This window comes from Physeter macrocephalus, chromosome 4, assembly GCF_002837175.3.
Source record: "Physeter macrocephalus isolate SW-GA chromosome 4, ASM283717v5, whole genome shotgun sequence".
Lineage (NCBI taxonomy): Eukaryota > Metazoa > Chordata > Mammalia > Artiodactyla > Physeteridae > Physeter > Physeter macrocephalus.
The window spans coordinates 66,209,122-66,221,390 of NC_041217.1; the positions used below are offsets into that span (position 1 = coordinate 66,209,122).

Sequence of the window (12,269 nt, forward strand, 5' to 3'; positions counted from 1 at the left end):
ATATATTATATGTCCTTTTCAACATAAATATGCATTCTATATTTTCACCTAAGTCATAGATTTAAAAATCATCAATTGCCCAAAGACTGCAGAAAAAGTCAACTTTCCAAAACAAACTATAGCTGGATCAGAGATGATCACAATAGAGAAAGAGGTGTAAAATATCTTCATTAATTATTATCGCACATCCCTCTCTTCTAAAGTCTTGCACACTGTGCTATCAGATGAATCTGTATAGAACACCAAATGCATCATGTAACATCTTTATAAAAATACTTTAATTACTCCTCCTACCCACCACATCAAATAACCTAATGAATTTTCTGTTACAAGTTAGTCTCCTTCAAGATGTTTCCCAAACTTCCAATGTTTCCTTTTGGAACCACCTCCCATATCCAATTCTATCTTTCTTTGATAGTACAACTTCAGTTCCAATTCATTCACGTGTGTGCGTAGAGAGGGAGGGAGAGCCGGACAGAGGAGAGGGAGAGAAAAGGACAGAGGGGAGAGAAGGGGAGAGAGGCCTTCCAATACAGTTTGAGCTCTGGTGGGATAAAGTATATAAATGACCTAGTATATGTACAGTGACCCTCAGATCGCCTACCAAGTAGCAGGCATTTACTACTAATTACCCCTCCGTTCCTCATTTATTTGCAACACCACGATCCTGATTTCCACCTGATTTCGTGGAAATCAAAATCCCAGGAAGCAGAGGCTAAACAAAAACAAAGAGAAAAGACTCTCAACATCAAAAAATTAAGTAAAAAGTTTCCTGAACTCATTCAGGGAAAATGATCGTGCCAGGCATGCAAAGCGCCATGCATACACCGCTCTCTTCCTCTGACTTTGGGATTAAGTATGATATTTTTGCCTTTTGATTTTTGGGTTTGACTTTGGTTAAGCAATGTCTGAGCAACGGAGGCTTGTCTACAAAGACAGTGGACCAGCATCTGCAACCCCATAACCTTCTAAATAACTGGGTTAAAAATATACAAATACAAGATTTAACTGACCAGCTGCACCTCAAGTTTCTTTTCCCGTAGTCTATGCTGTACCAGCAAACACCCATTCGGTTCGTAGGAACTGGGCTCAGGTTGTTTGGGGGACTAAAATCCAATAAACACGACCTATGAGCTTTCCCCCACCTACCACAGGCTGGCTTCTCCAGCCTCCTCCCCAGCCCTGCGCGTAACGAAAACACTGCCAGGCTCCGCGTCCGGGCTCCGGCCGGCTGCTCCGGAGCGAGAGGGCACACTCAGTCTCGCGTCCTCTGTCCGCGAGCGTCTGTTTGCGCTCACCTACCGCACCAGCCGCCCACAGGAAGGCTGCGAGTCCGCAGAGCAGCTACAGGCGAACTCAAAAATCAGCAAACACCGACCGTTATCACTTTTCAAACCTGCCGCCTCCTACTGGAACTCCCGCCCCGTTCCGCCCCGCCCACTTCCTGCGCTCCGCCAAGCCGGGTGCCGGTTGGGCTCAATAGACACGAGACAGCTGGTGCTGGAGTTGCGAGAGAGGACGCCGGGCTCCGAGCGGAACTATTTTTCTCGGAGTTGGCGTCTAGTCGGATCTAAATGCCGCAGGAAATGGGAGCGCCGCGGTTTGGGGGAGGAGTCCGGGGCTGCTACGAAGTTCCGTGAGACCTTTGAACAGTTTTGGCGTGCGAGGTGAAGAGCGGAAGCGAGTAAAGGGTTTCTGGAGAAGAGCTAAACTCAAGGTGACAAGGGAAGGAGGACGTGGGGCTCTCAGTGGGGCAGGGTAAGTCATAGAGTCTCAGAGTAATGACACCGATATTTTTTGAGCGTTGAGACGCCAGGTTCTGTGTTGGATGCTTATAGGCATTATCTCATTTAGGCTTCATTAAAAACGGAAAGGGGGCTAATAGATACCATCATCAAATGAGGGATTAAATCAGGGAGATTGTGCAACTGGCCCAAAACTGTGCGCAGTAGTTCACAAGTAGCATAACCAGGATTTGGACACAGATCATCTGATTCTGCGTTGGTGAGCCCAACTTCAAGAGGTGGGAGCAGCCTTAGCAGTTCATCTGGTCAAATCCTTTCACATTTACAGGCAAGAAACCTGGGGCTCAGAAGTGATTTGTTTCCACTTGTATAGTAAGTGGCACTATCTAGTGTAGAACCTGTGTCCTTTGTTCTCCCTCCCTTCATTCATCCCTCTACAGGAGCAAGGCACTCCCGGTGCTAACAACATTGAACTGTTCCCCAAATTTGCACGTCCCCGAGTGAGTTGGATTCTTCAGATGATGCGTGGCACTTCATACATGATCACAAGTCTGGGTCTTGCAGCAGAAGATACGACTGGCCTAATTGTCGGGGGTTGGGGGGAACCATTTAGTTTTATTATGGCTTGGAGCTCTAGAAGCCGTAATAGGACTTGCTTCTGACTGCAGCGTACAGTATTATCTAGTGAGGGTGGTGTATTGGATGGGAAGTCTGCACTGAATCAAGTGAAAAATGATACTGGAAAGACTATTGAAAGTACACAAATTCTGGTGCTTTGTTGTAGGGGGGTGGTGGAGGCTATACCTATTGATATAGAAATTTATACCTATTTGAAATAAAAATACATTTCATATTCATTAGTTTAGGGCTTCCTTTTCCCTTTTCTATGTCCATTTACTGATGTAATTCTCAAAAGTCAGAATCTAGTAAAACTCAAAAGTGAGTTAGAAAATAGATTTTTTAAAAAATGCTTGGAGTGAGGAAAGGAGAGAAAAAAGACCTTTCTCATTGGCACTTACCAAATCAAACTGATTACTAGTGCATGCACATACTCCACTAGGCGGTATCTTCTTAGAGGCAGGGTAAAGGACCATAGCTAGCATAATGGCTGAGAGCTCAGCTCTTGAGTCAGAAAGAGCTGGGTTTAAATCCCTCATCACGGGGCTTCCCTTGTGGCGCAGTGGTTAAGAATCCGCCTGCCAACCCAGGGGACACTGGTTCGAGCCCTGGTCCAGGAAGATCCCACATGCCGCAGAGCAACTAAGGCTGTGCGCCACAGCTACTGAGCCTACGCTCTAGAACCCGCGAGCCATGACTGCTGAGCCCGTGTGCCACAACTACTGAAGCCCGCGCACCTAGAGCCTGTGCTTCCCAACAAGAGAAGCCACCACAATGAGAAGCCCGCGCACCGCAACGAAGAGTAGCCCCTGTTCACTGCAACTAGAGAAAGCCCGCTCGCAGCAACGAAGACCCAATGCAGCCAAAAAAAAACAACAACAAGAAAACAAAATCCCTCATAACACTGCTTACTATCTGTATGGACTCAGGCAAGTTGTTTAACCTAACTAAACTGGTTTCTGCATCTTTAAAGTAGCGATAATATCTTATTTATAGGGTGTCATGAAGATTAAATGGATTCATTCATGTAAAGTGTCTGGCAGAATTGTAAACACTTGATAAGTATTACCTGTTATTTTGACTATTATTATTTATACATTGTCCTAGTAAAATATCTTGCAAATGGTAAGTGCTCGACAAATGTCTGCACCATTGTTAAGAGTCCAGACAAGGAAAGAGTGACCTATATGTAAACCAAGAATAGAATGGATGTACAAAGTGATGTACAACAGGTTTTTGGTCTGCAGCTTCAGCTCACCCCCAGTTCTTGACACTCCTTTATCATTTGTCAGTTCCCTGTCTTATAACTTGCAGTGATTTCTCATAACTACCTCCATCCTCAGCTTCAACTTCTCTTTTTATTCGAAGGTGACTAGAGTAGTGTAAAAGATATTTTTCAAGCACTTAACACACATTCACATGCATCTGCGACCTTTATGCCAGTTTCTTTTCTAATTTTAATTCCATGTTCCTTTTCTAGATTGCACTTTAAATCCTGGATGACAGACCTGTAAGGACTGAGCAGACCTTTGACTGGCAAGATGGGATGCTCAGTGAGACTATGGCAGCTTGCAACTAGGACTTTATCTTTAATTCAGGTGGCGGTCCTGTGGTAGCTAGTGCTTTTGGTTAAAATTTTTTAAATCTCTTTTTTAAGTGACAAGAATTCCAAATTGTTGTTTCTGCTTTGTTTTAAGTGGGTCAGTGAGGATGAACAGTTGATTCACTTGGTCTAGTGTGGTAGGAATAGATGAAATACTCAGACTGGATCCTACACCCTCCTTGCCATCAAGCACCCACTTATTTGAATATAGAGATTTCCCAGGGGCCACAGACATTTCCAGCAACCTTGTTTCCAGTTAATTGAGAAAATTCAAGCCATCATGCAACATATTCCTTAACTTCCTGCCCACCCATTTCCCTTACCACCACATTTATCTGTCTCTCTCTTATTGATCTCAGAAGATGAATAGTGCCTACTCCTCCTGTGCTATTGATCAGTGCCTCTTTCTAGACCTCTCTGCTACATTTGACACCATTAATCAGACCCTTCTTGAAACCTAAGTCCCTTTGCTTCTCTCCTGTGTCTTCTGCCTATCTCGTGCTTCTTAAGGGGCTCTTTCTCTGCCTGCCCTTTATACAGTATAAGTTTCAACCTTGATTTTTCTTGTTTTTTGCATAAATCTTCTCCTTCAGAGTACCATCCATTCTCATTGTTTTAATCTATTTGCTCAAGGATCCAAAAACTACTGCTATCCCTGACTTCCTCCTTGAGATTCAGATTTTTATTTCCTTGCTTACTAGATAGATGCATTTGGGAGGGCTCATGAGCCATTCAAATTCTAATTTATCGCTTTCTTTTTTTCAACTGCCCAATCTGTCTCACTGTTGCCTCCAGCCGTACAACCCTCACCTGCATCCCCCACTTTGTCTTCTAAGTAGATGCCATAATGATCAGTCTCAAATGTAAATCTGACTATTTCACTGGTCTGGTTAAGCTTCTGCAACCCATCCCACCATCACCTCCAAGACAAAGTCCAACTCCATAGCCTGCACCCTGGGACCTCCATGATCTTGCCACTGTTTATGTTTCCACTGTCATCTCCCATCACACCCACTTCCCATTCATGAGGCTGTTTTATACTTTGAGACCTTTTCTTATTCTTGTTGACTCCGTCTGGACTGTCTTGATTTCTTTGCCTGATTCCTACTTTCTTTATACTTTTCAGATGTCTTCTAAGAAGGCTTTCCCTAATCCACAGTCTGAACTAGTTGACTTTCCTTCTGACTTTCTAGGGATAGATTTATTCATTCAAAATATATTTATTGAGCCTCTTATTTTATGCCAGACACTAAACTAGGTACTGGAAGTATAATAATGAACAAGCAAATGTGATAATAATCAATATAATAATTGACCTAATAGAGCTTATATTCTCATAGGGAAGGGAGACAAGTAATTAAAAAATTAAAAAATTGTGGTTTAGTCTGAGTGGCTCCATGCAGGAGAATAGCTAGGAATTGGCCAGGTTAAAGGGTGGAGGGCAAGAAAGAGGTAACAACTGTGAAGGCCCAGACATAAGAGGAGAGCACAGCCTAGGAACAGAGATTCTAGACACAGGGCTAGGGAGGTAAAGAGGCACCAGATCATGAAGAGTATTACTAGTCATGTTAAGGCGTTTGGACTTCTTAATAGTAAGTTTGAAGGGCTTCAACAAGATTAGGTTTGTATTTAGGTGATGGCTGGCTGCTGTGAGAAAATAGAATTGAAGAGTGGCAAGACTGAAGGAAGGAAAACCAGTTACGACCTCATTGTAGTAATCCAGGGGAAAGAAGATGGAAATAGATCCCACTGGAATTCAGGAAGTAGAAGTAGCAAGACTTGGTGACTGAATTGGGAGGGCAGAGGTGAGAGAAGTCAAGGATAGAGTTCCATAAACAAGTTTGAGTGAGGACCCTATTTGCTATCATATGTTCATGGCCTAGACGTCGTTAGACATTGTAGATGCTTGATAAATATCTGCTGAGTGAGTTTTCTGGCTTGAGCCCCTAGATAAATGGGATGCCATTCTCTGATTTAGGAAATATAGAGGTGAACGCATTTTGGGAGGTGACTGGTGATTGAGTTTTGGACATGTCTAGCTCAAGATGCCTATGGGAGATACACATGAAAATGATAGATACAGTGCGATTGGGAGAGATCTCACGTGTATTCTTTGTATACTGAAAAAAATAAAAGTTTATACTTTATTGAAATGATCAGTTTTGTGTCTCTCTCCACTATTGCACAGGGCTGATGCTAAATGACTTGATTCCCTAGCACCTAACACTTGTGTCTAGCACAACAAACTGGGTACCCAGTCAATGTTTGTTGTTGAATTGAATGACTCCTTTTTAAACATGGTCCATCTAACAGGAGAAATTAGTAATAGTAGTAGCCTCTGAGAAGGGAGACTGGGGCTCAGAGTGAAAAGATTTTCTTTTTATTGAATATACTTTGGTTCTTTATACTTTTCCCCCATGTGCTTATATTTCTTATGAAAAATAAAAAGATGAGAAAGAAGTGTTCTATTTGTATGAACTTTAAACTGAAAACAGTACTCCAACTATGATCTGATTGGTATAGAGTAGAATAGTAATGATATCTGAGGTCATACTAGCTTTTTTTTTTTTTTTTTTTTTTGCAGTACGCGGGCCTCTCACTGTTGTGGCCTCTCCCGTTGCGGAGCACAGGCTCCGGACGCGCAGGCTCAGCGGCCATGGCTCACGGGCCCAGCCGCTTCGCGGCATGTGGGATCTTCCCGGACCGGGGCATGAACCCGTGTCTCTTGCATCGGCAGGCGTACTCTCAACCACTGTGCCACCAGGGAAGCCCCATACTAGCATTTTTTGACCACATCACATTATCAATTGGTTTACAAATTTGATGACTATCATTGATGCCATTGTTCAATTCACTTACACAATTAATATTTATTCATGTCTTAAAAATAATGACTAACCATGAATAGCAGGCTAAAGTGAAATTATGAACACATACTTTATATTAAGGGCATCAAAAAATCTTTGAAACGATGTATCGTGAGGGATAGGTAAGACCTACTAAAGCAAATGAGTGTCATAGTTTTACATCTGCCTAACAATTCATGTGAGAGGAAACAGTGTGCCTCTTTGACCTGGCAGCTAACATTGCTCACCAACATTACAAGTAGTATCTAATATGCAAAACCCTTATTTACAAGTGTTGGAATATCCTTTACACGTCTTAACTCTAGTTAATTATGAATGAATAGGTAAAAATGCTTTTATGTATTTGTGAATTGACATTTTAGTGTATAATTTTATTTAAAAGGTTGGGGTTATAGGTATACTGAAGATGCACTAATATTTCAAGTGGTAAATTCTAGTAACATTTTTATTTGCACAGCATATTCACTGGGTGGCGCTATTGTATTAATGTTAACCTTACACAATTTGGAAGTTCTGTTTCATTTTCTTTTACATAAGTAAATAGAAATAGAGTGATAAACACTGATCACAATATTCTAGGTGGAAAAAATTAGATTCTGAATTTATTGGCTTTAAGATACATGTTTAGAGTTCAGGCTTAAGAAGACAAGCAGCATTGAATTCAAAGTAGCTGTCTGCTTTTTATTACCTTTTAATCATTCCAGACCTGTTAATCTACTTCATTCCTCAGCTGTGTTCATCTTTGTTAGTGGATTTGGAAACTGAGCTATACATTTGAGGTACTGTAAACAGTATCTTTGTTTTGGATTCAGATGAAATTTTCAGTTTGAAACCATAAAATATATGTGTTTTGTTAATTTGCGATGAACTCTAAAGCAGATTTAAGGAAGCAAAAATTTGGTACGTTATACTCTAACCTCCTAGTATCCTATCCCCAACTTTCACATCAACCTATATTATTTTAACACAGTATGGAGAGCCTTAGGAATTAATAGCCCAAAAAATTGGATATTGATAAAAATATTTGTCCAATGTGACTTTTTTGAATGCAATTTTTATTCTCTGGGTATTTCCAATTTTGGTATCATAATATTCTGTGGTGTTTCCAGTTATTTCAAAGGAGTTTAAAAGATTCTCATGGGGGAAAACGTTAATATTAATGAACGCTTATGTTAATCATTTATAACAAATTTTGGAAAAGGAAGTTAAAACAGAACCAATAATGATAGAGTATCACAAATCAGAAAACTCTGGAGATAACTAGTTTTTTTTTTTGTCAGAGTGTTAGTGTCATGTTATCATTCCTATAGATTCTTTTTTACTAGTGATTTCTATTATCTAGAGTAAATCTTCTAGTATGGACTTTATTTAATGAACCCTTAGAAGGAAATAACTTCTGAGTTCTCAACATCTTTTCATAGCCCCTAATCCTGTTTTCTCTCAAAAAGGAGACTGTATCTGAGTGTTTTATCAAAACATTTCTACATTAAGTACCAAGTAAAGAGTATCTAATTTCATCGTTAGTATTTGAAAAAATTACCCTTCAGTTTTCACTGACTATTTATTAAGCAGGCAACCTGATAAACAGGTTGACCATATAAATTCAAAATTGATACCTGAATATTGCTCCTAAGATAACCCATTACGACAATTTCCATTTATATACCTTTTTCACACAGTACTTAAATAATAATTCACATTCATAGAAGATATTCTAGGTGCTAGGTCCTCTCCATGTATTATTTCATTAGTTCTCACAACTGCATGAAGTTGTTTCCATTCCCATTTTTCAGATGAAAAACCAAACCTTAACTCACTTAAGAAAACAATTTGCTTATAGTCATATATCTAGAAAAACGGAGCCAAAATTTGAACCCATGTAATCTAATGGGGGAAAGCTGTCTTTATCTGCTGTTACTATGCTACCTAATCTTGAACCCTATAACTGGTAGGGATAGTGTTAATTTTTGTGAGCAGTAGACCCCTTCTTTTTATGTTCCTCAGATTGTATCGCTGGGTCCTTCTAGGAAAGATTGTATCCCTAGATACCTTCCACCCTTTACCAACCCCCTACAATACTCACAAAATACCTATGAAGACTTGAGCAGTTCTTTGGGGAGGGATTTAGTTGATTGGATTATTTAATCTCCTTTTCCCTTGTGTTCTAGGGATTATGTCCCCTTGTAGGCTTTTGGATAGACTGGCAGCCTGCCTCACAAGGGCATTCCAGGAATTCAGAGATGTCCTATGTAGGTATTCTCACATTCCTAACCCTCTTTTCCCACAATTTGGCAGCTTCCAGGGTCTCTCCCAGCCCTTATTTCCCTGGGACCTATGATCATTCCACAGAAAAAGAATAAAGTTCCAGGCTCTCTGTTTCTGCCTTTGTCTTCACAGGAAATTTCACAGCTATAGCCATTTGTTGGTTGTCATTTGCTTCTGGTTCTGCTCATTGATGCAGGGTCCACCAAAAGTTTTTTCGTGGAGTTAATATTAACTAAAACAACACATTTAATGCATTTACTCCACCCCCAGGATTAATTTCCTTAGGAAAACCACTATTTGCTCTATATCAGAAATTCATAATCACAGTATTAACATAATTTTGACTTATTTCTTAGGAATAAACCAGACTATATTAGACTAGGAGATCATTCCCAACTTGAGTGACAATGAATTATCTCAAAATCACGTTATTTCTCCCCTAACCACAGTGGGAGTGTGGTTGTTTGGGACAGAGGGTGAGGACATTTTATTTCACTGTGTTATGTTTTCATTTTAGGCTTGGAGACAGAAAGCAGAGTGGCAAACCACGTAGGGTGGTAGCTTAGTAGGGAATAGAAATTGAAACTAAGATTCTAACCCCTAGGTTAATCAGAATTGACAAGATTGCAAAGATTTTGTCTAAATTGTAAAGATAACGGCTGTGATACCGTCAACAGGAATTCATTGAATATTCGTATGTGTCAGACACTATACTTTCAGAAGCAAAAATTAGGACAGATTGCCTACAAGTGCAAAATAACGTTTTAGCCTTGTATTCTTCTCTAGGTGAGTGAAAAGGGAAAGCTCTGTTTCTACTTTCAACACTGTTTCACTTGTGGTCGCCAAATGTGTGGGTTTTTTCCCATACGGCCAATTCTCTGATACCAGCATCAGTTCTGACACTATCTGTTGATAGCTGGAGTTAGTGTCAGAGCCCACAAGTTAAGGGCTCAGTCCCACAAGACTGCCACCACTTCAGAAGCCAATTGCAAGTCCCAGGTTGTCACCTGAACTTCTGACTGATGGACTAAAAATTGGAGTTCCCACGGCCCCCTCCTCAGGTTCAATAATTTGCTAGAATGGCTCACAGAACTCAAGAAAACACTTGCGTCTACCGGTTAGTTATATAATAAAGGATAAAGAGGAACAGCCAGATGTGAGATACATAGGGTGAGGTGTGGAAGGGTCCTGAGCACAGGAGCTTGTGTATCCATGGAGGTGGGGTGCCCCATACTCCTGGCACATTGATGTGTTCACAACCCCATACTTCAGGGATTTTTATGGAGGTTACATCCCATAGACATGATTGATTATTAACTCAGTCTCCAGCCCCTCTCCCCTCTCCTCTCTCCAGAGAATGGGGGTCAGGGCTGAAAGTTCCAAGCTTCTAATCATGGCTTGGTCTTTCTGGTGATCAGTCCTCATCCTGAAGTTATCCAGGAGCTCACCAAAAGTTGCCTCAGAACAAAAGATGCTCCTATTACCCAAGGTATTTAGGAGCTCTGTGTTAGGAACTAGGGTCAAAGACCAATTATTAGAACAGAGGATGCTCCTAACACCTTTATCAGTTTTTTAGTAGGTTTTTTAGTAGCTCTAGCCAGGAGCCAGGGACTAAGACCAAATATATATTTCCTATTATATCACAGTGAGAAACGGCAATGTCCTTTTATCTGCTCAAATTTAGACTCCTTATTCTGATACTAGTCTATTTCTCACGTCATCCAATCCACTTTTCTTATCCAACTTAATCTTCCACTACACTTTTTTTTTTGTTGAAGTATAGTTGATTTACAATGTTGTGTTAATTTCAGCTGTACAGGAAAGTGACTCAGTTTTATATATATATATATATGTATATATATGTATATACATATATATATGTATATATATATGTATATACACTTTCTTTTTTATATTATTGTCCATTATGGTTTATCCCAAGACTTCAAATACAGTTACCTATGCTGTACAGTAGGACCTTGTTGTCCATCCATTCTATATATAATAGTTTGCATCTACTAAACCCAAACTCCCAGTCCATCCCTCCTCCATCCCGCCTCCCCCTTGACAACCATAAGTCTGTTCTCTTTGTGAGCCTGTTTCTGTCTTCTACTACTTTTTAAAACATACCCTCTGGGCACTCCAGGATTGTAATGACTTGCAGCAGGGATAGGGGAGGATGGGGGCATCAGCTGCTTCTTCTAGATGCTAGGGAATGCAGCTGGACCTGGATCCAAAGAAAGCTGTCCATATCAACGGGCCCCAGAGGACAATGCCCGGCTGGAGGACTGAGCAGAGCGCAGACGGCCAGCCACCCTTTGCCTTTGGATTCGAGAATTTAACCCATTTACATGTAAGATGTGTGGCTGAGAGGGTCTTGGTGCTCCAGCCGGGTGTCAGGCCTGAGCCTCTGAGGTGGGAGAGCCAAGTTCAGGACATTGGACAACCAGAGACCTCCCAGCCCCATGTAATATCCATCAGCAAGAGCTCTCCCAGAGATCTCCATCTCAATGCTAAGACCCAGCTCCACTCAATGACCAGCAAGCTTCAGTGCTGGACACCCCATGCCAAACAACTAGCAAGACAGGAACACAACCCCACCCATTAGCAGAGACCTAAAATCATGATAAGTACACAGACACCCCAAAACACACCACTGGACGCGGTCCTACCCACCAGAAAGACAAGATCCAGCCTCAGCCACCAGAACACAGGCACCAGTCCCCTCCGCCAGGAAGCCTACACAACCCAATGCACCAACCTGAACCACTGGAGGCAGACACCAAAAACAATGGGAACTACGAACCTGCAGCCTGCGAATAGGAGACCCCAAACACAGTAAGTTAAGCAAAATGAGAAGACAGACAAATACACAGCAGATGAAGGAGCAAAGTAAAAACCCCCCAGACCAAACAAATGAAGAGGAAATAGACAGTCTACCTGAAAAAGAATTCAGAGTAATGATAGTAAAGATGATCCAAAATCTTGGAGATAGAATGGAGAAAGTACAAGAAACGTTTAACAAGGACCTAGAAGAATTAACAAGCAAACAAACAATGAACAACACAATAAATGAAATAAAAAATTCTCTATAAGGAATCAATAGCAGAATAACTGAGGCAGAAGAACGGATAAGTGACCTGGAAGATAAAATAATGGAAATAACTACCG

General features: G+C 41.1%; 1 protein-coding gene across 6 annotated transcripts in view; it reads right to left on the minus strand.

The window, feature by feature from the left end:
• Window positions 1-1,412, minus strand: part of NUF2 (NUF2 component of NDC80 kinetochore complex) — a 31,686-nt gene extending 30,274 nt beyond the window's left edge. The window contains exon 1 of one of the 6 annotated variants that reach the window (XM_007130602.4): window positions 1,299-1,412. The gene's annotated coding sequence lies outside the window, so the exon portion shown is untranslated. The other 5 variants (XM_007130599.4, XM_024116849.3, XM_007130600.4 and 2 more) reach the window with 5 other exon arrangements.
• Between the last annotated feature and the right edge of the window lie 10,857 nt (window positions 1,413-12,269).